Source organism: Cupressus sempervirens, chromosome 11 (genome assembly GCF_028749045.1).
Source record: "Cupressus sempervirens isolate cs-2001-9-10 chromosome 11, ASM2874904v1, whole genome shotgun sequence".
In the NCBI taxonomy this organism is placed as follows: domain Eukaryota; kingdom Viridiplantae; phylum Streptophyta; class Pinopsida; order Cupressales; family Cupressaceae; genus Cupressus; species Cupressus sempervirens.
In genome coordinates this window covers 84459952-84478968 of record NC_143128.1, presented here as the reverse complement: position 1 = coordinate 84478968, position 19017 = coordinate 84459952, and positions in this window count along the sequence as shown.

Here is a 19017-nt window from a genome sequence, read left to right as displayed (position 1 = left end):
ATTGCAAGACATCCTTGGTCCCTTATCATGGCTCACGAACTGGTTAATGTCCCTTGTTACCTTGCCTAAGCATCACCAGTCTGCACACACACTCTGTCATTGGCCTTTGTACATAGTTTGCATCTTGTCTGGGAGCATATTACCTACATAGTGCATGAGTTGAATTTGAACTGGGGGCATATCCCTAAGTGCTTCTTATCCATTGAATCTATCGCATAACGGATTGGAGCTAACACTTCTCTATGCTTATACGATCCTGAAAAAATCCCTAAAAATCATAAAATGTCCTGAAAAAATCCCTAAAAATCATAAAATGTCCTGAGAAAATCACTAAAAATCACATAAATGTCCTGAAAAAATCCCTAAAAATCATAAAATGTCCTGAAAAAATCCCTAAAAATCATAAAATGTCCTGAGAAAATCACTAAAAATCACATAATATCCTGAAAGAAATCCCTAAAAACATTCAAATACGATCCTGAAAAAAGCACTAAAAATCATAAAATGTCCTGAGATAAACCCTAAAAATCGTAAAATGACCTGAAGAAATCAGTCACACAAAAAAATCAAATATTCCCAAAAACCCTAAAAATCACAAAACCTATCAAAAATTTGCAATAAACCTTGTACATTTTCACTATGGATAACCACCCCTTTTGCATAAACACTTGCACTTTGCAGGCTGAAAATCAAAGCACTACGCTTCAATGCCAATCCCAATATCTGAGCAATAGGAACCAACAATCAATCCAACCAGTCACTATGAACTTATCAACTGAATCCACAACCAGAACTATCACATTATCAACATGTCAAACACTATCTGCACACCTAAAACATTAACAAGAACATAATAATGGACAAGAATAGTTGTTGGCTCACGCTGTTTAGTGAGTGATTTATTTTTGCTTTGTTTGTTCTTTGATCATGTCCCTATGCTACTTGATGATATAAATTGATCTATGAGAGTGGCCAAGATGGTTCATGGTCATCTTTTTCCATTTTTGTCTGTTACAATGTACCTTTTGAGAGTCTGGGGCATGTACATATGCCTTAGGAAGGACAAGGTCATTCTCTGTTTGCATCGTGCTTGTTTATGCAAAAGGCTTGCATTTGCGCTCTGGCCCTTTATGCTATGATGCATTGCATTCCATTTGCCATATCAAAATAAAGCTTCATTTGACATATAGTGCACTTTCTAGAAGCAAAATTCTTTCCATCATACTAACATCTCCTCATCTCATCTTTCTTCTTCATCTCATTCTCCATCACCATGATCATGTCTTCTAATTCACCAAATCATCTTCATCTTGCATTCATGCATTCTTGCATCATCCTATGCTGTCAATCAACTTTCTATGGCTTTCCACCTAGTTCAACCTCAGTCTAACATTTTTCTCATCATATTTGACCAAATACGACCATTTTTTATGATTTCTCTCATGTTATGACATCTTTCCATCATTTTGGGCATGCACACACAGTTTCGGGTCATTTCGTCAATTGCTATGGTTTTGTCTTCTTGTTGTTGATAAATTGACTTATCATATGCTTATCTTAGTCAATTTCTCGAGGGGGCACCCATATATATCATCCCTATTGGGGGCATGTTGTGGCTTTCTCATCAGTTATTCTTTGATACAACGCTCTAAATCACAATGTATCAAAGAGGGGCAAAATGTAGACGCTCAAAAATGGTTCGCATCTATGACTTCATCACTTCTTCATACTAATTTGTCCCATTTTCTCATTCTACTAACCTTGATCTTTTGGCCAGATTGACCATATTTTGTCATTTGTATCTACTTTCACATCAATTTCATATCAACTCGAAATCATATCAAATCAACTCAAAACCATATCAAATCAACTCAAAATCACCCCAAATTGACTCATAATCACTCAAAATTGGCCCTAATCAACCGAAAACATACCAAACATCCCAAATCAATCATCATTTATCTGACTCCTAGGTATTGTTGTGGCTTTTAGTGCCTATCAACCTATCAATCTTTTCAATCTGACCTTAGTACTGTCGTGGCTCTCAGTGCTAGGTCAAACTATCATTCATGTCATCCAATATTTGACATTGTTGAGGCTTTCAATGTCAAATCACGGCATCATCAACCATTTTAATAATATTGACAGTGTCCGTCAGTGTTATTATGATCAAACCTTATCAATCAATTTCAATCCTGTAGCATTTACAATGTCGGTTAAATGTTACATATCAACCAATTCATGTCATGTGTCCTTGGCATGTTATCAACTTCAATCAATCAATTTGACCATGGCTTTGGTCTACCTTTTCATCATCTTATTCGATATCCATCATCATCACATTTTCATCAAAGGATACGGTCGCATTCATTTAATCAATTTGGCCAATCATCTACTAATTTTCTCTATAGGATTAAATAACCCATAATTTAATTCTATTATTCTTGCTAATTATTCTTCCTGATTATCATCCTCAATTAATTAATTTTATTAATTAATTGATTCATTAACTGCAAACCATGGAAATTTACAATTTCCTAAGTTCCATTTTCCATCATTAATTCCATTTTCTACTAATTCTTATTTTGTGGAATAAAAGGATTTTTAATTCAAATATTCCATAAAATATTTCATCATCATGACACTTGGATGTGACACCTCATGGATTCTCCTTTGACACTTGGCTGAGATTTGTCATAATCAAATATTCTTATCTCTTACGCATGTCCCTATTTGGCTTATTTGTCATAGATTCTTGGCTTTAAGTGGGTTGAGGAATCTTATGACGCGTCATAGATTCTCTTCCAAATTTGACTCTCATGTGTCATAGAATCTTACTTTTGGCATATTCTGTCATATGCGTCATAGGAATTATTGTTACCTCTTACGCATGTCCCTATTTGGCTTATTCGTCATAGATTCTTGGCTTTAAGTGGGTTGAGGAATCTTATGATGCGTCATAGATTCTCTTCCACATTTAGCCAAATTTGACTCGCATGTGTCATAGAATCTTACATTTGGCATATTCTGTCATATGCGTCATAGGAATCTCTTGCCACATCGCATGTCTGTGGGTGACAAATCCAATGCTCTCACCCTACATGAAAATTATAAAATGAACACTCTTTCTCTCATTTTGGGTCCTTGGATCTAGAATGCTGAAATCTTGAGTCTTTGAATTAGAATTCTTAAGCCTTTAGGTCCTAATTTCTTTGAGATTTCCATCTCTCACATTCAAATCACAACTTCAAGTATTCTCATGGCATTATCCACATCATAGACTTTTGCTTCAATTTTGTGTGCATTATAGGCAACTTTGGAGCTACAATCATTTGGAGAAGAAAGAAGGACATGGGAGCTACAAACGGAAAAGGGAGTTTTTTATTATGTTTTCTTTCTTTTGTTTAGTTTGGCTTTCATGGTAGACTAGTGGGTGCTAATACATGTTGATTGAGTTTGTGATTTGCTCATAGTGTGTTATGCTTCTAACCCATTTTTCTGGTCCCACATTTGGTGAACCCGACGTGAACATGCATATCTAACTTGGGTTTTCTTGTTTTGTGCTTGTAGGTGCAAGGAAGGAGCTCACTTGGAAGGGTATAATGACTATCTACTCTTCCTTTTCACACCTAGATCTGTACTATCGGAGCACACCTAGGTTCATACTAAGCACATGCACAATCAAAATCTGCATTTCAAGTTCCTATCACTCTCTAGGACATAGATTAGGTGATTTTTGTGTTACTGATGGTCTATTTGCAGCATGTGGCAATCGTGGGATGAAGACATGATCATAAACTACTAATGCTTTGTTTGCAGGATGTTGTCGAAGACTTTGTGTGTCTTTCAAAACTATGTGTATGGATTTCCTAGATTAGATAACATTTTGTTTGGTGCTTAAAAAGAACCTTTTTCTTTTCTGTCTGGCGTGTCTACGGTGTTAGATCCCTAGGAGTTGCATTGGACGTATCCTCTCCCCTCGCCATTCATGGATCTTGGGTGTAAGAGAAATCCATGTAACTTCTATAGGAGGCCTACCTTGGACCAAGATACTCGATATTGAGTATGCCAGGGGACGACCTCAGAGCGGTAACGAGCCAAAGCCAGGTCAATGTTCCAGCTGCTATATAAAACTTGATTATAGTGAAAGTTGTGTCGGTTGTATTGCTGCGTGATAGCTCTCCTCCAATACCCTTGTGGTGTGTCAAACCCCGGTTCTCGGAGCTGGGAGACCTTCTGCAGAAGTTTATCATTAACTTTCTGAACGGAATGCCCTTACTAAAAACCATGTTTTAGTGGCCAAAATCCTTTCTATCCACTGGCTCAAGGGGTCACCCATGCTCGTGAAGACATCCTACATTCTCGTGGTCCTTAGTAGAGGCAACAGTCCCTTGGGAAGTCATGCCCCTTGGGAAGTGGATCTTGGTAGCCCCGAGAAGTGAGTGCGATGTAAGGGGGAGCCTGTGGTGCCAAGATCCTAGGTTGTCCACTCTAGATAAGCGCAGCTGAACTTCGGTTCAAGTAGGAATTCAGTGGATACAGTCCTAAAAGCCTAGGTTGTGGTGTGTTTGTTAACATTTTACAATAGCTATTCTTGTCTTAATGTGTCTTACGTGTGTATAAAACATAATCAAGATAATATCCAAACTATTAAATTTACACCTTGGATATCATTTGAACTTGTCAAAACATCACACATTGCCAAAACATTTCAACCTTTATCAAACTTTGCAAACATTGATTCAACACACTCGAACCTTGGAAAACATGGTGACTTGTGCTCTTAAATGTGCTTGGTAAAACGTAGATCTCACACTTGCATAGATTTCACTTGCATTTACCCTAGTCTAGGCTTCATTCTTGCATCATATAGACTTCATATTGCACCTTTTAGTCCTCATTTAGTATCTATTACCTTTCATATTGCATCCATTTAGGTTTAGTGTACTTTCCTTAGTTTTTGCATCCCCATCTCAAAATCAACACTTTGCATTCATTGCCTTGCATCTTTGCATACTTATTCATCATCTTGACCACTTTATCCATCATTTCGAGTGTCCTAATCATCATTTTGAGCATCCAAACTGGCCCTAACACTGTCCTCTACCATTTACCTCTCTGTGACATCAATCTTGAAACCATAGCTTCTAGAATTGCCTCAGTCTCAGCCCAGCTTACCAACTGCGCCCAGAAACTACCAACTGCGCCCAACTGGGCCCCAACTACATCATTGATGTAGTATGCACTGTCTAGGTGCACTTGATGGTCCTGAGATCCAGTTTTGGGTTCCAGGTAGCATTTTGGGGCTTCAACAGTGTCCTTAGGTACCTGGTTAGCTCCCCTTGCACTAGCTTGCCCAGATTTGCATTCTACAGCACCTAATCATTATCACCTTCACTTAAGACATCATTCTATATGTCATAACCTTCACTTTTCATCTCCCAATGCATTCTAACATCAACCCCAGCATCCTAGCTCCCTGGCATGTCAGTTTGGTAACCATACCCCTCAAAATCAGCAAACATTCTTCCTAGCTTACCAACTGCGCCCAGAAACTACCAACTGCGCCCAAACTAGCTCCAAGTGCATCAATGACGTAGTTGGTACTATTAGGGTGCACTTGGAACTATTAGGGTGCACTTGGGTATTTTCATGACCATTTTGGGCCTCTGAACTGCACTTTAGGACCCCAAAACTGCATCTAGGAGCCTCTAGACCTCCCTGTTCTGCACTTGACCCAAAACCGCATCTTGCACCCAAAATCCCCTTTTGCATCATAGGCTTTGTCCATATCACATATCCACTCAGCATCACCACCATTTTGAGTCCTCTAAACATCATTTTGAACCCCCAAAACCTTTGAATTTAGTCAAAAATCTAAACAAAGTATGAGTCTTAGAGTATCTCCTAGTGTTGACGGATAATGGATCTTGCCTAGTCTTTTTATCTTTTCTTATCATTTTATTTGGTCAAAATCTATCTATGTCTTGATATATTTTACCTTTTCATCTTTTATCAATTTGATCTTTTCGTCTTTTATCAATTTTTGGTCAAGATCCAAAGTCCTTTATCACAAGGTTAAACTCTTAGGCAAAATACTTTCAAAAGGTTTTATCTAAGTTCAAAACTTTCCATATACCCTTGTCATAGCATAATCATATCCCTAGCATCCCCAAACATCATTTTGATATACCCTAGTAGTATATCCCCTTCATATTGCATTGATCAAAATCCTTAACATCATTTTCACCACCAAACCCTATCAAATTATCCATCAACCAAATTACCTTCTTGAGCATTTACCCTCATTTTGCATGTCCCAAATGTCATTACGAACCCTAGAACATCATCCTTTGCATGATATACCTTGCATACATCAACCTTTGGTACCCTTAACAAGTCAAAAACATAACCCTAATTGTCATTTTGCATACCTTAGAGTCATTTTCATCCCCTCTAGTCAAACTTCAAAACATCACCTTGCATTTGCATTTGCATAACATCCCTAGGATATTTTCACTTTGCACATCAAAACCCTAATTCATCTAGCATTTCCTCACATATCATAACATTCTTAAACACTTAAAAATCCCAAAAACACTCATATCTTGCATACCCACCAATCTTTGCACTCTTAGGTATCATGCCAACACTTACTAGGAGACAAGCAGCTCAGAGACCAGAGGAACTCTATCAACCTTTGTTTTCTGAGGCACAAGCACAACCAAAACCTCATCCAAGAAAAAGAAATAGCAAGAAAATCCCACAAACCTTTGACGAAGACCAAATCGAGGCATCACAACCATTACTAGCAGACCCCTTGAACATGTATCTGCAAGATCCTCAAGCTATGGCACAACAAACCTTGAACAATACACCTACCATGAGATTTCCTCCAAACACCTCCCCCACACATGGGATGGTTCAATGGAGTCCTGACTTTGAACCTATATTCGTGCCAATGCCACCAGGAGGAGGAAGTGTACCAACCTCACCTGAAGATGAACAATCACATGCATTTGAATTCAGCCAACCTAACACATCAAACATACAACAAGGTATTGTACACCTAAGTGATGACTCTGACATTGATTATGGCATCACTGATGAAGAAATGGCTAGGGCATGTCAAGAAAAAAGTTTTCACAAGAACTTCAAACGTTTGGCAGCTCAAGAAATTGTCAAATTTAACCCAAACTTGGAAGGTCCTAAGTCCAAAAATCAAACCAACACAACAATTGAAAATATCCAACCCATGATAAATTTGGACTTAGACAAGGGAAAACAACCTTTGGGGTTTTCAAATGAAATAATGACACCTATAAGGTCCCATCAAGAACCAACAATTGAAATCCTTCAAAGTACATTTGAACACATCAATGTTAACCCCTTGTTCGATGAAATACCACCAATCCCTAAACACCCCAAAAGCAAATTAAGACTTGATTTTAGTCACATGATGCAACAACAAGATGCACCTAAAGGGACTCGTGCTCTAGGGATGCCAGACATACCTTCTTTGGAGGCAAATCATCAAAGTACACCTTTGCTCCTAACTTTACCAAGTGTTATGACATCAAATGCTATGGAGCCTCTCATAAATACAACATGTGAAACATCAAGCGCAACCATCCCTATGGACACACAAAGGAAAAGTCTTATTGACATTATGCCCATTCCTAACAGAGACACATCTCATAGTCAAGTCAATATGATGTCGCAAGTAGGAACATCTAAAACACAAAGGTACCAAAACCACAATCCAAACATGACGTTCAATTCTCAAGGACTTAGTCAAGCCCCACGACAAAAACAACCTACAATGGTACAAGGACTCAACACTTCCAAAGCACAATCAAGTCTACATCCTCTTAACACACATCCCACATATCACCAACAACATCAAACACAACAACAATAACCACAAGTGGGGCAAACATCCAACATTCCTAACACACAATCCCATGTGAACCCACTTGAACTACACACAATTTATCAAAAACAATTTCAGCAACAATTCCAACAACAACAAATGATGTTTGCTAAACAACAAGAGAAACTCAAGCAACAATTGGAATACCAAAGACGCCTTGAGCAACAAATCGCATACCAGCAACATTTGTTACAGCAACAACATGTGCCACAACAACCTCAACAAATACCTCTACAACAACAAGCACACACATGGTCTCACATACAACCAACAGAGGTATCCCAACAACAACCACAACACATGGCACAACAACAACACATGGTACAACAATCGTAGTTAATCCCACAACAAGTGCCACATCAAATACCACAACAAGTACCCCAACAACAAGGACCTTTCTGTCTTCGAGGTGCCAACTTACCCCCACCACCCAGTGACACTTCATCAGACTCATCAGACACAGAAATGTCAGAACCAAGTAGACATAGTTCTCACCACAGCAAATGGTCTACTCACAGATATGAAAGACTTGAAGGAAAGACCATCATGCAAAACCCCAATGAAGAACTATTACAACAATTCAAACAACTTTCCAAACAAGTCGAGGCATTGGCAGTCCAAAAGAAACAGGCTCTATATACAGAAAGGGACCTATGTCCTAACCCATTTGATAAAAGTTTGTATATGCCTCCATTCCCAAAACACTTTGAAGCTCCAAGGTTTGAAAAATACCGAGGAAAAGGAAACCTTATTGATCACATCTGAGAATTTTGTGCTTCGTGTACTGAACTCAGTGATGAGCCCACTTACCTTATGAGATTGTTCCCTCATTCTCTAGGTGGGCCCACACTTGAATGGTACTCCAAACTTCCTGGTAATATCAAATCTTGGTCAGAGCTAGCAGACAAGTTTATCTCCCACTTTGCCTTTAACATTGCAAATGAGGTGACACTTTCTGATTTGTGCTCAACTAAACAGAAGGCAAGAGAATCATTCATCACATTCTTACTGCGTTGGAGAAACCTAATTAGTCAATGCTCACTAGATATTCTTGAAGAACAACAAGTAAACCTATGCATTGAAAACTTAGTCCCGGACTTAATGTATGAACTCAAAATCAAGAGTCCAAGCACCATTTCTAAACTAATGAAAAAAGGGGCTAGTATTGAAGATGCTCTTATCCATAAGGGAATCCTCAAGATAAACAAAGAAAACACAAACACCAACTCGTCTAATGACAAGGCAAAAATTTTCTCCAAAAACAAGAATGTGACTAATGATGGTATTGTGGATGCTAGCACAACCTCAATTGACTTTGAAAGGTGTAAACCCTACAAATTCACAAACCTCTAATCAAACATCAGCTCCACAACAGAAAACTGAGACTCCTACACAAGATAAACCTCGAAGACATCCTAGAACCAAAGATAGGAAATTCACACCATTGGGGATACCACTTGAGACTGCATTACAATAGTTACTAAGTAATAACTTCCTGCAATTACCCCCAATCAAAGATGAACCATTAACTAAAGCTGATTGGTGGTATGACAAAAAGTATTGTGATTACCATTGCACCAAAGGACACAAAACTTCATCATGCTTCCAACTGAAACATGCAATACAAGACCTTATTGATGATGGTGTCATCACAGTTGATCCATCACTATTAGCATCTAACTCTGATCACACTATTTTCAAAGATCCTTTGGGTAATCATGACAAAGAGAAACCCTCAAGTTCAAACTCAAACTCACAAGGTAATGTGAATTACACATGCACTGGCTATGACGACACCATCAATTGCTTTAATGAGTCTGACTTCTGCATATCCACATTCACATTGAAGGCTGAAGACCCTCATTGTGCTATCACTACATGCTGTAGCAAGATCACCCTACCTGGAGCCCCATCTAGACCTACTACTTCTACTAGACCTGCACCCCTAGGTAGACCTACTACTCCTACTTCATCTGATTATAGCCTTGTTGAACAACTCGAAAAAACCCCTGCACAAATATCCATTTTGGACCTACTGCATGCATCCCCCCAACACCAAAAGATCTCGGAGAAAGCCCTTAAAGAGTCAATAGTCCCAGATAACATGGATGTTTCCCAGTTCCAAACCATGGTTGGGAACCTATCTGCGTCACAACATATCACTTTTTCACCCCCAGATATTCCTAAGGACAAACCTAACCATAATGATCCCCATTATCTCGAAGTCTTCATCCATAATGCCAAAGTCAGACGTGTCTTAATAGATGGAGGAGCAAGACTAAACATCTGTACCCTAAAGGTTGTCAACAATTTGGGTTATTCTGAAGATGATGTGGATCCCTCTCGAAGAATCACAATAAAAGCTTATGATGATGGTGAAAGCTTCTCTAGGGGCATCATCACATTACCTGTCAGAGTTGGTCTAGCTACTGAAGACACGTTATTCCATGTCCTAGACATCAAAATGAATTGCAACATGATACTAGGACACCCTTGCCTTCATGCTATTAAAGCAGTTCCTTCTACATATCATCAATTTTTGAAGTTTTCCTATGACAATGTGGAAGTTACTATCCCTGGCGATCTAGATCCTTTCCAGTGTTGTGCTAATCTAAGAGATGCTAGTGCATTCCAAATCCCAACAAACAATGAAGCACAACCCACAAATTCCTCTAAGTATGTGGATGCTAATATACTACTCAGTAAAGCCAAGGAAAAGATGAAGATTGAAGACAATGGGTGTGGAGAGTACTTTATGTCTCAAGTCTCTCACATTAGGGAGTCACCACTTTCTCCCATCAGTACAAAGAATGATACTTCTATCAATGAGAATACATCCGTATGTATTGAGAAAGAAAAAGTAGAACAAGAACCCAGTTTGATGTCTCCTAGCAAGTATGGACTTGGGTTTACCATCATGCAGAAACAAGGTTATGATGGCTATAGTGGTCTTGGATCTCAAAAACAAGGAATCATTGAACCTATCATTACAGAAGGACAACCTCCTAGTTTGGGGCTTGGATTTAAACCATTACGAATAGGTCCTCCTAGTACTATGGTACCTACGTATAAGACTATGGATGTTTTGAATGATGAAAAGGCATCTGAGGATATCCCACTTGAAACCAATAATCCCCTAGCCTCTGAGCATAACCCCAATGACCAAGTTGAATCAGTCCAGGCTCTTGACTCTCTCCAGGCTCTCCCTGTTGCATGAGGTCAACAAATGATGACACATCTATCTCGTCACTACCATCACCATGGGCAACGTATACATCATCATAAAAATCTTCACCCTCAGCATAATGGTCATCATGTGCTGCACCAGGATCGCTCTGGGGGCCTGTGCATATGCCTCTACAGCTAGTACAAACATGTCCAAGTGGAAGAGCATGTACCGCCTATGTCCACTGTTGTACTAAATTGCCCGAAAGGGCATTCAAATGCGTAAAATTAGATGAAATTGCATGATGATGGTGAGGAGTAGGCACAACAGGCACAAGAAGAGGTACAAGGGGCTCAACTCGCCTGCGATTTCTCGTTCTGTCACTCAACTTTTCCCCAGGCCTATCCTAAGGCATCCCTCTACCAACCCCCTGAAATGCTCTCATATCAAAATAGTTGGGTTTCAAACCCAACTCAAACTCAGCCCATAAATTCCTAAGGAAGTACATGGGCACCTCATGGTTAGCATGTGGTGGATGGTCAAATACCATCCACCACCGCTCCCAAAAATGTATTGCTATGCATGGATGTGTACACCACCTAATGAAAATGCGAGGCTTCTTATCACTAATTGGTTCACCCATCTTAGGGTTTACAAAATAATGTTGAAAATTCCCTTTACCTATATGCAAGTTATAAACCTCTTTGTATGATAAGCCGTCAAAGTAGAAGGCACACATGCTTTCCCTCCATGATCTAAATGAATCGATGTCTAAATCAAAATGATGGATGGAGTCAATCACGCTTGCATGCTATCTGCAAGACGTAGTAGGTGAGGGTGGGTGCCTCTCACATCAGATAGCCTCTATATCACTCATGAGGTCGTTGAGGTTACGCCTCATGGTCTCGCAGAGCTCATCTACGGTGGGTGGTGGAGGTGTGGGTGGAGGTGGAGGTGGGGGTGGAGATGGAGGGGGCGGAGGTGGGGTTATGGGAGGGGGAGGGGGTGGCGGTGGGTCCATCAAATATAATATGCATATATATTTAAACAACATAAAACATAAAACATGACAAAAATACATCACAACATAATACATGACAAAATTACTATTTAATAAAATTTAAATCTAAAATTTATCAACTTGATCTATATAAATGTGCATATCTTTATTAAATCATATCAATTAAATAAATAAAGTTAAACACTTAAGTCAAATTAAACATTAAATACTAAATTTTTAAGTCTAATAATAAAATAATAGTCCAAAAAAATATATCTAGGTTAGTTCAAGATTTCTTTTCTTAAAATAGGAGCCACCAAGCTAATTTTGCTTTCATGTACACTTATTTTGTGACACTGGGAGATTGTATGAACTCATTATGGATTATACATGTTCATGTCTTAGGATGAAACAAAGTTAAGATTATGACAATGTTATGGTTTACAATTTTGTTATGTTAACAGTTTTCATGATGGCTAAGCTTAAGATCATTATAATGATTGCAATCCTTTAATGTTAGGGAACTTACCTAGGATTATGGTTTTAGTTAAAATTATATTTACTTGTTTCAGATATTTATTATGGTCCTATTGTTTATAGGATATATAATAGATGGCGTTAAGATGAGAGTTAAGGTTACAATTATCTAATGAAAGCTTAGAGATAGAATTATGATTTGATTAAAAAATATTTATGATTGTAGTTTGAATCCCAACTATTATCCGCTTTTTAATGCAAACTATAACTGTAGATCATGTCAGGTAATGAACTAATACATGTGAACCCTATCCCTAACCATATAATAATCCTAATTCTAATCATAATCCATAATTCATTACCTTATGAAGCTTTGGCTATCCATTTTATTGCCAAAGTAATCCCTTGGCTATCCACAAAATGTTCCTAATAGATTTATATAGAAGACCAAATTGATTTAAATAAAATGAGCAGGAAGAAAAGAAACTTACACCCAATATTCAAGGAGAGAATCTTTTAACATACTTGAATTCTACCAACCAAAGTGAGATAATTAGAGTTCTAGTTGTTGAGTTTTCCAAAGATTTTCTTGTTGATATAAAGACACATTTCATTTATATGTTAGGGTTTACTACAAATGGAATCCCTAGGTACTTAACCACTTAATTATGAAATCTCCATCCAATACCATATTTACTACACAAGGTAGGGGACTCAATATTTAGCCCCAATAAGATAGATGTAGAGACATAAATCTTACTACCCGATACAAAGAAAAGAGGTCCAATTTGATCATTAAATGACTCGTGTTGCACTCTTCTAGCTTAAAAAGAATACAAATATATTATCAACAAACTATGTACATTAGATACTTATTAATTATTTGGAGAGTAGATCCTCTAACTTTTAGAGACAATTGATTATCTCTAAGGAGATAATGTGATGAGTCAATGTTCAACAATAAAAAAATAAAGAGGATGCAAGAGGACACCCTTTCATAATTGATCTAGAGAGTCCTAAAAATTATGATCTAACCCTATTAATTTCTTTACTAAAACCCTGACACCAATCATAAGATAGAACACCATTTGACATTTAATATTGGATGGAGGGCTTGCAACATCATCATAGTGAAACTCCATTCCACCCTTTTGTAGACATTTTCACAATCAATTACTTGAGCATGCCTACACTCTATCCTAGAAATGTTTCTCAATCCAAAGTCTTCCAATAGGTTATCAAGTTCTCCAATATGCATAAATATCCTTAACAAAACACTTTTGTGTAGGGTTAATGATCTTGGGTAGGATATCTTCTAGTCTAGAGGCTAAGACCTTGGCAATAATTTTTTTGTATGATATGTATTTAGGAGTGTCCGGTCTCTAATTTTTAATGAGATTCTTATCTCCCCTTGGGGATCAATTGATTACTTGACCTAGAGATTTTATGAGCCCTCTATTGATCACTTGATCAATTTTATGAGCCCTCCATTGATTACTTGACGTAGGGATTTCTCATTACTAATTTTTTGGATGGAGGAGTTGATTTATGATAGAAATGGGTTTATCACTTGGAATAATGCATCTTCATTCTAGGAATGATGGTTCTCATTTTATCCCTATCTTCTAAATCATTTTGAACTATCATTGTCTTCTAACCAAAAAAATTGATAGTAAAATTAGGAAAAAGATCTTACACTAGGGGGTGGGTATTTCTTTTTATAGAATAAGACAATATTTTGTTATGTGGCCTTCCATTCTGCAAAGGTAATAAACATTTAGGCTACCCATATAGGAAAATAGGAAACAAATAGGGGAATCTCCAGTCTCCAAAAAAAACTTTTAGGCACTTCCAACCCAAGATAAATAGAAATTAGTCCACCCTAACATAATTATCTAGTTAGGGATTGCGGTGTTAGAGTGCTTCAATACCCTCCTAATTAGATATTACATGATGAATACTCACTTAGGATATAAAGGTTTAGGCATCCAGTGGAAAGACAAGTTATTCACTTCTTTAGATATATTCTCAGGCATCCAAGGGTTTAGTCCGGGCTCCTAATCACATTGATGTGGACACCTCCACCTCTTGATGGTCAGGGAGGGTTACTTAATTAGATGCTTGATTCATTCAAGTCTCTTTTTTTTTTTTTATGATGTATCATTTTGAGACCTTGATATCAATGTTTAATTAGTTTTAGGATTAGGGTTCAATTTGGTTTGTACTGTTTGATTAGGTTTACATGCTTAGGTTTCAATTAGGACAAGAGTTAATAAATTGAATTAAGTTTTAAAGTGCTAAATTTGGTTTTAGATATAGAATTATAGTTAGAGCTTTTAGATTAAAAACCAACATTAATTCAAAAAATTTAGGTTTGAATTTTGTTTTAAAGTGTTCAATATATTATTGAGTTCTAGTTTAGGGTGATTTGGTTTAGTCTTAAGGTAAACGTTTAACTTGGTTCAATCTTCTAGGGTAATGGTTCAATTTGGTTAATGGTTGGGGAAAGGATTTTTAAGGTTAAATTCAAAGTTTCTACTCTTAAGTTGGGATATATAATTAGGTTTATGATCATGGTTTAATTCAATTTGGTTTATAAGTATAATATTAATTAGTTATGGGCCAGGGTTACCTTTCAATCTTAGGGTTTGACATTTATAAAATTAGTACTCAAGGTAAGATAGGAAAGTTATTTAATTATTTATATATTACTTGGTGTAGGTTTTAGCAAATTAAGATTACCGTTAAGATGATAGTAAGGGTTATGATTAGAGTTAAATTCAATACAAATTGACATTATAGTTAATCCTAAATGATGCCCATCCAAGGGATCCAAAGAACTAATCAAAAGTTTTACTAAGCAAGCAATAACATACATACAATAACTTACATTTATAAAAACCATAAGAGATTGCATTCCTTAATGAGCACATTTACATTTCATTTTTAAATAATTATAAACTACTAAAAGTAAAATAAATAAAACATCCACATGAAAGAATATTAACTACTTAAGTTCAATCCATTTAAATAATTTATATACATTTGTTCCAAATGCCACTTGGCAAATTAATTCAGAATGCACAATCATCCACTGTACATGTCACAGGGTATGAAATGCTGAAAGAATATACATTTATCAAATAGTTTACATCCTCCATTTTCGATCCATGAAACAAAGTACAATACAATTTAAGTAAAATCATTTTAAATACTATAAGTTTTTTGTTTGGATCCCTTGGCGGGCTATTATGTGATTAAGTACTTTATATATGTTTAGGGTTTTATTTATATGGTTAGGTCGAGATTATAGTTTAAACAATGAATTTAGGTCTAGGTTATAGTTAAAACAAGGTCGAGGTTATATGGTTTTAGGTTGAGGTTATATTTATTTGTAAAATTACATGTTTAAACAATGAATTTATATCTAATCTAATCATTCAACATTGTAATAAATACATAAATTAAATACATTTCAAAACATCTAAAATAATAATTTTTTAAATAAACATTTACGAAACTATATTTTAATTAACAAATACAAAAATTTAAACATCTAAGTTCATTAACAATGTAAATTTACAATTTTACGTACATATTAAAAGTGAAAAAATAATAAATTAACATACATATTAAATTGAAAATTGAAAAAAATAAAGTAAAATAGTATAAAACATATTAAAATACCTAGTGTATCGAAAACTAGTAGCAAGGGGGTAGTCGATAGGGCTGAAAATCGGGCTCTCGTATGCGTCTCTAATCGGGCTTCCATTTTTAAGGTCATGAAAATGACCTCAAAAACGCCAAAAAAGTGGTTATATAAACTTTTACAAATCAGGTGCCTGATTTGTAAGCAATCGAGTACCCAATTTTTTAAAACTCGGGTACCTGATTTGTAAAAAGGTGGGCGCCCGATATTTGAGCGGCTCGGGCACCCGATCCGATTTTCAATATTGGGTACCCAATTTTTAAAATTTGGCTCGGGTGCCCGAAGCTTAATTTTAGAAATGGGTACCCAATTTTTAAAAAATTGGGTACTCATTTCTAAGAAGTACAATTTCACGGATCTGACTTCCGCAAAATTGCGACCCAACTTCTTGCGGTCACCCAGTGAGCATTTTGTAAATAGATTTGCATATTTGTGAATTATCTCCATTTGAAATCACATTATTTTTGTTTATGCATGTATCACATTGTAGAGAAAGAGAAGCTAAGAAAAAAACTATTAGTAAATGGGTAAAAACATTAGAAGAATTGTGGATATGAAAATACATATCAACATTGAAAGTATTTGAAATATAGAATACTAGCTATATGTATATTTCACATCATGGAAAAATAGAGATGTATATAGTAGGGGATATCATGTATCTTTGAAAGTACGTAAAAAACATAATCAACATTTAAAATGTAAGAATTTTAAAGAATGAAAACACCAATATCTAGAAGCACAATTGATAGAACAAATAAGAAAAAAAAATGTTACAATCAAATGATTGATTTAAAATTAATTAAATGATAATGGATGTCCAATTAATGAATACAAAATAGATGTGCATGAATATATAGGTAATATATGGTAACTAGGATATATGTATGAGATAACCTATCAATCACAAAAGGTGTACATGTCCACTAAAGGTAGATCTTCCTCCATTGTAAACAAAAAGTCTGTGCAACAATGCTAAAGGTGGATCTCACACACAAAAAGGTACAAGATGACAACTACTCTCAAGTGGACTTATCCAACGTCATGTGCTAAAATGAAATGCAATCTCCTAGGTGCCTACATGACAACTAATATGTAAATGTGTTATCCTAAATAGACCTAAGTAAAATATAATTAGTAATATTTATCACAACTATACCCCCCTTAAGTCCAACTTGGGGGAATGCACTTGCACTTGAATTCATAAAGCTATGTGATAATGCATGATGGATCTTGGCCAACAGACTATGTTAGGTGCACATGTACAATGTGCAAAAGATTTGTAATCTTTCACAAAGGGGAGAAAGAGGGAAAAGATCATGGTAAAAACCCTCCCCCCCAAAATGAGATGAAAAATAAACAAGATGCATGTAAGGATGGAGTCATCAAGACCTCCCCCCAACTTTGAAACCTAATAATAAATAGTCATCCCTAAGGACAATGATTGCTCAAAGGAAAAACATAGTCCAATGCCTACAAGTAACATTTCTCCCTTTGAGAAGAAGATACACCAAGTATAGATGTAAGAAGGCTTTCCATTGTTGATAGGAAGAATTAAGGGGAATCAAAATGAAGTATGAATGTGTTACTCAAAGCTTAAAGTTTTTTTAAAATGCCACCTTAAAATTTATTTAAAAATGATAGTGAAGGCTTCTAGAAAATGAAAAGTTAAAAAGTTATTTTTATGACAAATTTTAAGTTCTCTAATAAAATCTTAAGTTTCCCATTTTCAAATATAGAACGAACAACTAGTTTTTGTTTTGAGTAATAGAGAACAAAAAACTAGACTCATTTTAGTTAATAGTGATATAGATTTTTTCTCATATTCTTTTCTAAAGTCACAACCACAACCACATCCATATTCACTAATTGTGATCTCCCACATAATGAAATAATGTGGAATAATAGTGATTTCCCACACACACATTCACTAATAAAATTCATTGCCAATGCATGTACATAGTCATTCAATTCACATACATAACCATTCAATTTTATTTTTTAAACACTACCTTAATTTTTTAAAGAAAATATTAGCTAGGGATTATGAAAAAACCCTAAGAAATTTTTAAAAATGACAAATTTCAAATTTTAATATACACAAGGTCCAAGATTATTCAGGAGTAGGGGGTAAATTAGTAATCCATTAGATTAAAAAATTTAACCAACTTAATCAAAATATTATCTATGCACTTTAACATTCATCTAGTTAACTTGTGAAACAATACGTAAAATAAATCATAAAAACATCTATGCAAGTAACACAAAGACAACAATATTTTTCACATAGAAACTCTTGGTTAGAGGGAAAAACCATGGTAAGAATTAGTACCCACAAATATTTGCACTCTTCTGAAATGTGTTTTGTTAAAGGCTTAGTCCTGTAAAGAGCTTACAATAATGCCTTGTTAGGAGTCACTCTATTAAGGAATTTGTCTCTATCCCTCTTAGGAGCTTTACCCTATTTAGAATAACCTCATAGGATGATTTATAACTCAAACAAATGATCCATCTCAAAACTATTAAAATCCATCTCACCTTATTAAGAGTAACCCAGTTAAGGGATTTAAACTTGGAGAACCTGTTAGGATTAGAAAAAGAAACTGATATGGGTATAAAAGTTCTCAATTGCTTATACATATTCAACTCAACTCAAAATCTACTTATTCTTGCATGAATTCAACTCTGACTTGATCACATATACCATTTACAATCCACACACTTATAACTAT